The sequence below is a fragment of the Podarcis liolepis genome (assembly GCF_965112155.1).
Source record: "Podarcis liolepis genome assembly, chromosome: 3".
Classification (NCBI taxonomy): Eukaryota; Metazoa; Chordata; class Lepidosauria; order Squamata; family Lacertidae; genus Podarcis; species Podarcis liolepis.
In genome coordinates, this window is record NC_139557.1 from 40,272,918 (window position 1) to 40,285,143 (window position 12,226).

A 12,226-nucleotide genomic window follows, 5' to 3' on the forward strand; every position below is an offset into this window, starting at 1 on the left:
AAGCCAATAACTGGAAAGTTCTGCTCTGCGTCATGGTAATTCATATCATTCCTTACTAACGTTGTTTTCCTGATGAGAAATGGGCTGAACTGAAATTACATATATCAAGTCAATTTTGTTTTCTATTTCCATGAGAAAGAATCTTCTTTTCCCCCCTGTTGGTTTTCAGAACTCTTCACATTTCCCGCCCAGCACATGGGGCAGGATCCAACTGTCTAGTCTTGCTAGCAGAAGCCCACACAAGGACTTTGAGTAGTGAAAAAAGACATTTCCCCCTTTCTACCCCCCCGTGTGTTCCCATGTGCTCTAAACTTGATTTGGGGTAGTGGTGGTTCTGCATAACCCCCTAGAACAGAGACAAGTTGGGAGGAGAGGGGGAATCATTCCCTTAGGCAAGCTGAAAACCTTGTGCTGATGGAACGATTGCCATAGCTCTACAATGAATTCCTCCCTTTGCTTTTAATCGTTGCACGCTTAATCTATTTGCCATGCAGTATCTGATTTACTGTGTAGACTCTCAATAGTGACCAGAGGGGTGATACAGGTGAGGTAGTGTTGCTCACCTGTCTTCCCAACACAGCATGTCCCTGCTGGTCACTGAGAGGAGGACCTCAGCATGACATAGGAGCAGCAACAGAGCCAATAGTATTCTCCAGACACTGTAGGCACACTGCAGCAATTGCCCCACTGTCTTGGCCCTCCCTTTATCAGTAACTGGCAGCATTGGGAAGCCAGTGGGTAATGCCACCCCGCTGCACTGCTCTGCCAGCTGCTACTAGCTACTGCACCGCAAACAAGATAATCTTGAGTACTGTATAGTTGTACTCTGACTGAACATCAGAAATCAGAATCAGGTTAGCTCACATCAGAGTCAGATTTATTTACTAATGTTAGACGTACCAGTGCCACTCAGTGTGCTAAGTGGGCAACGTTATACCGCGGAGTCTACGCTGTACGCCCCCACAATTTTATTGACTGACAGTATTTTACATCTATTGCGCAGATATGCCAGACAGGAGTGGGGGTCCCAGAATACCATGAAGCACAGAGACTCATTGCCCTCTGATCCTGTAAGGTAGGATGCGACTTGCTATGATTTCTTTGCCATGCGCACAATCCGACTTGCCAAATGTGTAGTGGTGCAATGGGAAAAGGGAAATCAATATATACAGTAGGTGAAGAATATAAACAGTTACTTGGGAAATGACAGGGATGGAAATATTTAAATTATAAGGTTGTTTTTCAATCTATTACTTTTATTATCACATTCTAATTCAACTTGCCAGCACTAATTTCTTTCTTTCTTTCTTTCTTTCTTTCTTTCTTTCTTTCTTTCTTTCTTTCTTTCGATGTGGAAAGCCTTTATGTAGACTGGAATAAAATAATTTGTATTCTAGACAAAGTCATCTGGATATAATGCACTGTCAGCCCAAAGGCTTTTCTGTTTTCTTCTGTTGGTCTTGTGTGTAGAGGGGCAGAAAGCTGCAATTAAAAAAAAAAAATCTTAAAGCTTCATTTTTTAAAAAAATAAAAATTAATGTGGGCATTTACAATTACAGTGTTTATTTAGCCAGTATGATCTTATTTGGTACAGCGCTTTGCTGAAAGCCAAGAAAAATTGAGTTTTCAGAAGTACAATGAATTTGAGTTTGGTGAGGCTTCTTCTCACATAGGTGCATAAGTTGTCCCTACAGCCGAGAACGGAGGATCCTCCATTCACGGCTGCTGCCACAAGCAGAGGATCCCGGCACCGTCTGCATGACGCCGGAGCAGTGCTGGCTGCAAACCGCTATACAGCACATCTGTGGCGTCGCTATGTGTGCGACGCCGCACATGCACTGTACTTAGCGGTTTGCCGCTGGCACCGGGATCCTCTGCTCACGGCTGCAGCCACGAATAGAGGATACTCCACATGCGGCTGCGGCGCTGCGATGGCTGCTCGTGCCGCTGTGAGCCCCCGCGGGGTGACTTCTTGTTATCCCCGCAGACATGGAACCCGGGGTGCACCGCCCCCCGCTCCCCCATTGCAACGCCACTGCCTATCAGCCTCAGACAGAATAGCCATTGACCAGGGATGATGAGAATTGTGGTTCAGCAACATTTGGAGGGCCACAGGTTGGCCATCCTTGGTGTACATTATTGCAACATCAGTGTCAGAAACTGTGAGGCGAAACATGCAAAATTATTTCCCCCGTTGCTGTCCTATCTATTGACTTAACTATGATAAAAATGACATATTTCCATGGGCCAGGCTGGCCAATTTCATACAGCATTGGCCCATAACACGAGGATCGTGATGGTTGTTCAGATCCTAGTTTCATGTATGTGTGCTTTGGAGTGAGATTGATTCAACCCGATAATGGCTTATGTCAAAACATCAGATAATTTAAGATTCAGTATAAGGCCACAGTAAAAAAAAAAAAAATCTCACAAAGGTCCAAAGCTAAAATTTCAGCAATGCAAATCCTAGTGCTTTGGATGACAGAGAAAATAAAACAGGCTTAATAAATGGGGAATGAGTCAGTCATTTCAAGCTTCATCAAAGGCCACAGCTGCCCTTAACTTTTTACAGCAGACTTCTGCTGCCTTTCAACTTTACATTGTTTTATTTACATCATTTAGCAGCTGTTTTATTATTGTTTAACTGTTGTTTCTTTTGTTTGCAAGGACTTAGTTATTTTAATAGAAAGCTGGGGTGGAAAGCAAGCAAGCAACCAGACACGCAAAATAATTTGCCATCTATGGAATGCATTGTATTTTTATAGTTCAGCCAGTTATTTCCAGATATCAATAATAATCTGAAGGTCCAGGAAGTCAGGAGATGGGATAGAAGGAGGGATGAGAGTTGCAGTCTTTTATCCAGTGCAACTTACCTATTTCTCTCCCGCATATGGTGAGATGGGCCTGGCCTTCTTTTTCAGACCTACTTCCAAAATAAACATGGCTCCCACATCCTGAAGAAGAGGCAGCGACACTGTCTCCTTCTTCCCTTTCTCCTCTCAAATCTCCCATGTCAGGCACTGGAAACAATGTTAGCAAAATAATTTAAATCCCCTGAAGAGAAAATAAAGCCTGATAACACTCACTGAGAAAGCTGAGCCGAAACAGTGTATAATAAACAGAGAGATTTTGCATTTTCTAATTCAGGCCTTGTATATAGCAAGGAGATATTTAACCAAACGACAGAGGAAAACTCCCTCAGAACTGTGCTACCAATCAGGGCGCGTGCTGCCTCAGCAAACACCAGGCCGTTCTGTTTAGTTGCTGAGCAACACCGCCACCTGTCTCTCCCTTCGCCACATTAACAGAATTAAACTTTTAGTTGCACACACAATGGTCTGTGCTCTTGCCTTCCAACAACTGAATGGCCCTCCCCTGAAATTTTGGATAGCTCCGCTTCAGAGGTAGAATGAAGCAGCTGCGTTGGGCAGGGGAATGCCATATGGTTGCGCTAGGTCTTGTGCTGTTTCCGGGGGCCACTCAGCCTCGCAACCTCTCGTGTGCAGGAAGCCGAAGACAGCAAAGGTAAGAGAAGGGAAGGAAAGAGGGGGCGAGTGTCCCCCTTTTTTTTTTTTGCTCTTCGGAATATGGAAACCCTATTTTTGTTATCATCCCTGATGTATGTTCCTTCACTGCTTCCCACCCCCAGATACAAGGCTAGTTAAGGGGAAATTGAACAGCTCATAGCCTAGGTTTATGAGAGACGTATTGAAGGCTCTCACACAGACAAGGTTGTGTCTGAAGTTGCTTTTAATGTTTTGTTCATGTTTTGTAGAAATGATTAAATATCACCACATCAATGGGTAGGGTGCCAAGATAGGTAGGATGCATGTGCGAGAATTGTAACATACATGTCAAAGTGGCTGCTCAGAGAAGCAGAGAAAGGCACTGGTACACTATGAAAAGGAAATGGTTTGGAGAAAAGTGATAAGTGGTTGACTACAGAAGAAGCTTGTGTGAATGAAAAGAATACAGGTGTTTTTGTGTGCATGTGTGCTTGTATTCTTTTTTTAAAAGAAGGGCTTTCTGGTGCCAAGAGAAAATTAAATAGTATTATACAGCTGGAGAAAGATGGTGCTACACAATTGACCAGGGTATATGGAATGCACGTAAAAATGTTGTGGAAATGTAAATTTACAGTCATAACAGAATAAAGTAGAGGCAATAGCACTGAATTTAAAAAATAGATTTGTGCATAGATAGGGTTGTATTCAGCCAACTAATACTGAGAATAGACCCATTTAAAGTAAAGGACCTAAATTAGTCAAGGTGATCCTTCTTATTCTCCCCACCTCATATTTTTGGTGATGGAAAAATAATACAGATTTTATTCACACTGATGCAAATATGTATGTGACATAATATGTTGTATACTGCCCCATCATGGTTACACGTTTGTAACCTGGCACTTTCCCCAACAGATCCCCCCCCATGCAAAATAAATGATACAGCAGCAGTGGCTGTAGTTCTGTAAGTAGCACAGACAACATATTCACATTTTGTCTTCCATGTTCTTCTTGGGGGCTAACCAAGCTACAGTCTGTGTCAGATGTGACATTTTGGTTTCCTCTGGCATGGCTATCAATGGGCAACTCTGAGTCAAGCAATAGCTGGTTCAAATCCAAGGGAAGCACTGGCGTGCAACTTTTCAAAAGGGCACCTAGTTATTAAAAGGCATTTCCCAAGTTTAGTCATATGAAAACCATTGGGTAGCTTGACCTGCTCACCCCACTGAGTCCAAAAATAATACGGAATTTATTATTTTCAGTTGCCCAAGTCTTATGAGCATCTGAGAAATGTGGAAACTGGAAGTCAATGTAACGTAATCTCGACAGGAAATTTTCCTGAAGTTGTTAAGTTAACACCTTTTGGGGGGAAATGCCCTGCCTGTTGGGTTATGGAACTAACAACACACTCTCAATGCTACCTATTAAAACATACTGCCTATGATGATACTAATTCAGATCCCAGACTTCTGCAATTTCTTTTTCAGAACCTCCTTTTTTGCCCCCCAGACAAATATTTCCTTATTAAACACACATTCCTTTGGAAAGTATCCCATGAATGCCTGCTAGAAAAGGCTTGCAACGGAAGCCGCTGCGTTCCAGTATCAATACACGCAGGTGATATATAAACAATGAACAGTTCTAAATGTTGTGCAGCTTGCATGAGCACAGACATGCCACTAGGATTCAATATGCCACTATGATTTGCAGGCACTGAATGTATTTAAAAAGGATGTGTTTCTTGGAACAAAAAGTCCTGGGATTTTTACACATGGAGATGGGGGGACTTCATTGTTCATTCATAAATATGGATTGAAGGGTAATAACGTTCTGCTTTAGAATAACTGAAATTGGGATGTGATGGTGGTTAGGATCATATCAATGGCCCACCTGATAAATGGAGGTTGCCACTTTTAAAAGGGGTCATTGAAAAAGCCTTTGCCGTATTTGCAGGCTGTGAAATTGGAAAAGGATGGATTTCACCAAATGTGTTTGTGGGATGAAGGCAGAATTTGCCCACAGTTGAGGAGGCTGGAAGAGAAGCTAATAATACATTTCTCTTCTTTTCTGGAAAAAAAAATTCTGCTCAGTTGAAACTAAATGAAACGACGTTGTTAGTTTATACTGGTGAATGAGGGAAACAATGAGCTTTGAGAGGAGGGTTGGAAGGAGCAGAGGCGAAAGTCATTGCTCCCGTCTACAATATTAAAATAATTTTGGAACTGATACACTGCTGTGTTTGAGATTCTTTACTCCACTTGTGGGTGGTGAAATTGGTGGCACCATTTTCCAAATGTTCTCCACGCTGCTCCTGAAATATTCCAGCTGATCAGGGGAGCCCAAGAGAGAAAATTGCTCAGGATATTCTATTCTGAGAATCTTCAGATCAACTCTAGTTCTCATTCTGAGAAGAGGCTTCTGTTTATGACAGTAAAGTGTGAATTAAGGGAGATGGGGGAAGGGAGGGTGACCAAGGAGAAAGAAGAACATAGGTTACTGGGCTCAAGCATTGCATCCCAGGAGGATGGTTGTGCCCAACCACACCAGTAGCTATGGACATGCAGACTGCTCAGGTATAGTACATGAATGCAGGAAACTGGCCTTTCTCCTTCAGCTCTTCTGGACTCAACTCTATTTGAAATAAAAATTCCACTGCCACTAAAATATTACAGAATACGAGGTTCTCTCCCTGCCCCCATAGTGATGCTAATCTCTCCCCCCACCCCAATAGCACATGTGAGACGTAGACACCAAGTCTTTTGGCTAAAAACTAATGCTAAGTTGCTGAAGCTGGGTAGTATGATAAAACAATTATGAAATAACTTTGAATACACCCCATCAGGAAGTCCTGAAGGACAAGCCCTGCCCAGTTCAATGTGGCTTGTGGCGGCTTGTGGCCATTGTTCCGTCAGATGGTGTCTCTGTTCCCTATGCCAGAAGGAGAAAATGGCCAAGCTTCATTAGGAAATACTTGCAGCATGCTATTAATTAGATTGAAAGTTCAGCAGAGAAACAGTAAAAAGATTTAAAAACCAAGAAGTTCCATGCATGACTTATTTGCCTTAGGATTTACATCTTGGCTCCCTTGCAGAGTTTCCAGTCGCTCAGTTTATATGTTCTTGCCTATGAGCCTCTTTTCAAAAAAAGTTAACTCTGGGAAGACAGCAAAGGCAAACTGTTGAGCTGCTGGTGATTGCTATAATTACTGCATATGTGACATAATTACTTCACAAGAAATCTCCAGCCACTTACCAAAATGCATCTGCATTTGGCAAGAGGAAAAGGTAAAGATAAGATCATTCAGACAGATTGCCAGAGTGCTGGAATTAGACAATTTATTAGATTTTAGTCTCACCCTTTCCTGAAACTTTGGGTAGGCAGCAGTTAAAAGAAAAGAAAAGAAAAACAAATCAAAGGCAGTCTTGAAAATAAGAATAGAGTTCTGTAATCACTCCTGACTTCCAGTACCAGTTTGCCACAACCACCGAAAGCTAGTTCAGGTTCAGACCTTTGAGAAGGAAACTTCTTTTACATGCTCTTCTCCAGTTAAAGGTTTGATCCAATAGGGCAAGTCTTGTGCAGAGTTTATTTATTTTCATGTAAATGTGTAGCCCACTTTCCAACTATATACTCTTCCAATTGGCTTTTAATAGGAAAAAAAAATCATAGGGCCTCTCCTGCCTTGGTCTCTACAGTCACAGCAGGAGCTGCAACCATCCAACAGCTTGACCCCACCCTCAAAAATGCATTCCTCCATTGTTCCCCAAGACAGACAGATACCAACAATGGACCCAACTAAGCCATATGCAGAGTGAATCCACTGAAGTCACTGGACATAACTAAGAACAGCCATACTCTTAACTAACCACCTGAAAATTGCAGTGGCATAAACCTCATGGATTTCTCCTGTTTCCAATGAAAGGCAGCTAGAGTGGTGGTGCCATCTGAAGCAACATCTCAGCAGCTGATCTTAACTCATAGAGACAGGACTATGGGAGAAAACTCTCCATACAATTTCTTGGAACTAATGTGTTTAGATGATTAAAGATCAAAACCAGCATCTTGAGTTGGAACAAAATGGTGGGCAGTGAAGTTCACAAAAAATTAATAGGTTCTATATCATCCCTAGCTAACAGGACCAGTGGTCAGGGATGATGGGAGTTGTAGTCCCAAAACATCTGGAGGGCTGAATTTGCCTATGCCTGTTCTATATAGTCCCTATGAGTAGCTTCAGATAAAAACTTGGCTGCCCTCTTCTTCTGGAGTAGTTGCAGTTTCTGGACTACTTTCAAGGGTAGCCCTGCTTACACTATATCACAGTAGTCAATGCAGTAGTGAGCAGAACACAGAAGCAGATCTGTAGTTTCTGTGGCAGGTTCAGCTGGCAAAAACAGCACTCTGGGCCAGAGCTGTCCCTTGGAGTTTGGTCCAGAAGCGCTGGAAAAACTGCAAGCCTGGTCCTTTTGAAGGCTCAGCAACTGAATTTATGGTGCCTGAAAAACCCTGGTCATGGAGTATTGAAAGAACATAATGGAGTCTAAAAGGCTAAAAGAGGAACATTTAATACTACAGGGAGATTGCGTTAAGCACACTGAAAGCCCCTTCTCCCCTCTTAACAGTTACTGTAATGAATTTACATCCTCTAAATGAGTTCATTAAAATTACACAGGATCAATTGGCACAAGCGTTTATAAAATTATTATGAGTTTCAGACTGAAGTATTATACACTATTTTCCTGGACTGTGGCCATCTCCTTCTATAACTTGAAGAAAGAATTAAAAAAGAAAAGACTGTACTGCTTTAAATGTCAGCCGATGTATGTTGTTGGGTTATGGTGAATTGTGTCAGGTTCTAGAGTTTCATATGATGCAACCTGCAAATGTCCAAGTTGGCATTGTGCACAATAAAATGGAGGAAATGTTTCTCTTGAAACAAAAAGCAAGTTCAGAACTGCCGAGAGCCAAAATACAATGTTTGCTTTAGCCCTAGATAGCCAGGTAGCTCATGTCCTTTCCAGCTCAGATTCTTATGTTAGAGCAGAAGTTGGAAACTGGTGGCTCTCCAGATCCAATTGGACTACAACACCCATCATCCTTAACCATTGCCCATTCTGGCTGGGGCTGATGGGAGCTGGAGTACAACAGCATCTGGAAGGCCTCAGATTCCCCATCCTGTCTTAGACAAATAAAGAAATGATGACCCCCTAGGAACATTGCCCAGCAACTTTCTGAAAGGTAGCATTCAGCTGAGAATAATGCAAGGCCTCTTAGTTCCAAGGCCAAAACATCTGCTTAGCTCACTCTCCTAGGTAAAGTCTAAATATCAATGCATATTTAAATAGTCTCAAAGCACCAAACTCTCTATAGGAAATTCTGAAAACTTTTGCCCACTTTGTGTTTCACCCCCAAAGCTCCCTCCCCACCTAACCTTCAACCCCTTCTGTGCTTTTGCTTTTTACTCCCTCCAAACCTCTCATCTTTACTGCATTAAACAGGAATGAAGAGTTTTCTTTGTGTGCAGAATTTTATGTTTGCCTTTATACCACCAGTGCTCTTATAGCTAGGAGAAAAACCTTGAGAGTATGGAAACTTGGGAAAAGTCTAACATTGCCATTCCAAGAAAGGTAACTGCTAGTACTTGTGTGGACAAGTTACAAGAAGCCACGGGTTCCGCAGAACTTGAAAGTTGTGCCAAAACCAACAGTGACTCGGGTGGCAAAAATGCAGCTTGTAAATTTCTGGACCTGAAACTCCTGTATATAAATTAAGTATTGTTTAAATGCATGTAGGCTGGTGATGTCAACACACGTCGTATATCTGATGCAAAACATTTCTTCCTGATTGAGAAAAATAGAGGCTTGACTATGCCAGCTTGCAGAGGCCTATCCAAATCCATCATTTGTTTGTAGTGGTATCAGCCAGATGTCAGAAAAGGAACAGTTTAGTACCTTATAAGGTTTTTGGGTTTTGCAGGGAGGAGTTTGTTGCATTGGACTGCTGTGGTGTCCCCTGCATGGGCACATAGTTTTAGAACATCTTGGAAAATGAAAACATTTAGGACTGCATGCAGTTTAGGAAAGCCAGCACAGTGTTTCTTTTAAGACCAGGATTTTCAGCTTTAGAGCAGAGTTGTGACTCGTGTTTGTGTAGGTTGTCTCCAATGTGTTGGAGACCAAAGGTAGCAGCCCTAAACCTGGGTATAGTAAATGGTAGTTACATCTGAGCAGATATTAAGGACATTTGATTTGGACAAATCCTGAATCCTGAGCTGATGTAGGCCACATGGGAAAGATTCAGAGTTCATCTGAAATGAAGTGACATCTTTCCAATGCACCCTGAATTGAAGCAGGGACCTCTGAAGCAATTTGGGGCAGTGCAGACAGCATGTCTGCCAACAGTGAAACATTTCTCCCCAAGCTTCCCATGCAAGGTGTTAAGTTGTGGGTAAACGTATCAGACGACACAGCGATTCTTCAAGCAGCTCTTGTTTATTCACAGGCCAGAACAGAACTGAACTGAACTGTTCTGCCAACCTGCTTATATAGAGCTCCACTACAATGCAACTGTAACAACTTTCTGTAACTATCCAATCACTGAACGTCACTTTCAATCCCTTATTTGCATATGTGGATCTGAGTGAAAACTATCTACAGTATCCCCCTGCTGGCCCAGGGTGAGAACTTCAGTACATAACACAGGGGACATGCTAGGGTGGGGAGAGGAGAGGAGAGAACTCTTTTGTGACTGATAGGTCTAGCTACTAAACAGAGACAATGATTTTACCTGGGCTGTCTAACTGCAGTGCCTTGGAGGAGGGATGCAGAAACAACATATAACCTTGCTCTTGTTTGTTTTATGTGTTTTCCTAGTTCTTCTAGTGGTGCTTGCTTGGAAAATGCTGGATATTCAAGTCACCCTCCCTCTGCCAGATGCAGAAAATGCTGAATATTCAAGTCATCCTCCCTCCGCCAGATGCCCACAAAATCCTCACTGTCAAATCACCTTTGCACTTAGTTTCTGCAACATTTGGTGCCAACTGGGCAGAAGGCAAGCCTGCAGCTGCCCTGCCCTTCTTTCATAATAGTTTCTTAGCCTCTGCACCCATCCCTCTGAACTTTTGCCTCTGCTATGTACATTACTTTCAAACAAAAATTATTTCCTTAAAAACACAGTGAGGGAAGCAAATCCCTTTTAGTTATTCTACACCCCCCACAAGCTTTAAAAGTGCCTAGTACACGCCTGCTTGCACCTAATGAAATTTGGCTGATTACTTACCCATGGGCATCTATATGAAGCATTCTATATTTTGTTCAGATTGCCCACAAAACAATACGGGATATTATGCAAGTCCTCACATAAACCTATGGTGCTCAGTGCTGAAATTGAGAGATAAAACCCTCTTCTTGCTCTCTGGAGAGAAGGCAGAGTGCATTATTTCCTAAAATCAGTGTTGTGGTGCTCAGCATAAAGAGTTTAATGGGTAATAAGGTCCTGGGGGCAGGGCAGGCGGAGCAGGACAGGTAAAAACACACAAAGCCATTGCCCTTAGATGGTCCAGCACAGTTTCTCCCTGCAGCAATGTCTCTCAGGCAGAAGCTGTTCCTTATATGGGTGCCAGGTGGGGTTCTGGCACTTACCGGACCTCATGTCACTAATATTGGTGCATCCTACCAGGAAGGAGATGGGCAAGTTGGTGTCAGATTGGTTTCCCCAGTGTGTCCAAACCAAGTGTATTGCACCTCCTCATATGCCACTGGTGACGGGAGGTCAGGTAAGCGCTGTCAGTGGCACTGCCATTGTACTGTAAATCACCTATCTTAGAGCCAAGAAATGGTACAGAAATGCTTTAATAAATTTGCCCCATAGTGAGGCAATGTTTTTCATTTCTTATAACTGTTGGAAACCATATTTGCATCAGCATTAAGCTATATTCATCCCCAATCAAGCATCTAACATATTTCTATTATTAACATTTCATGGTTGCCAAAAACTGGATGATAAATTATCTTAAAGTCTTTGGACAGAATTATTCACTCTTAGTTCAAAGCATTTTCCACTAAAGCAGAAATGTGTCTGAATTACAATGAGGATCAAGTTATGCAGTGAGGAAAATATGTTGGCTTATATTTACAAGCTATCTTCGTTTTGATTCTATAGATGGATTTGGATGCCCATGGCATTGTGGATAACAATCTTCTAAGAAAGGAAATCATTTTTGCTGTTCAGTCAAAAGCAGCAAGATTGGAGCTTAAATTGTGGTTTTATATTGCAGAAATGGTGAAGATAGACAATTGTTCTGGCCAATAATTCATGTCAGTAACATCTTTGACTACACTGAAGCATACAGTGGTGCCTCGCAAGACGAAATTAATTCGTTCTGCAAGTTTTTTCATCTAGCGAATTTTTCGTCTTGCAAAGCATGGTGTCGGAAAAGTTTTGGAAAAGCTTCAAAAATCACCAAAAACCTCAAAAAAGGCTACCACACCGCATTCTATGAGTTGCTCCTCGAAGTCAAGTCGCAACTGTATTAACAGTGTTAAGAAAAAGGAAACAAACTTGCAAAAAACGCAAGACGTTTTCGTCTTGCGAAGCAAGCCCATAGGGAAATTCGTCTTGCGAAGCAGCTCAAAAACCGCAAAACCCTTTCGTCTAGTGAGTTTTTCGTCTTGCGAGGCATTCGTCTTGCGGGGCACCACTGTAAAGGCACCATTAGGTGACAT

General features: G+C 42.3%; 1 protein-coding gene across 1 annotated transcript in view; it reads left to right on the forward strand.

Moving 5' to 3' along the window:
- Positions 1-998: 998 nt before the first annotated feature.
- LOC310704211 (uncharacterized protein) overlaps positions 999-12,226 on the forward strand; it is a 253,324-nt gene continuing 242,096 nt past the window's right edge. The window contains exon 1 of the transcript XR_014524631.1: positions 999-1,075. The gene's annotated coding sequence lies outside the window, so the exon portion shown is untranslated. The remainder of the gene's footprint in view (positions 1,076-12,226) is intronic.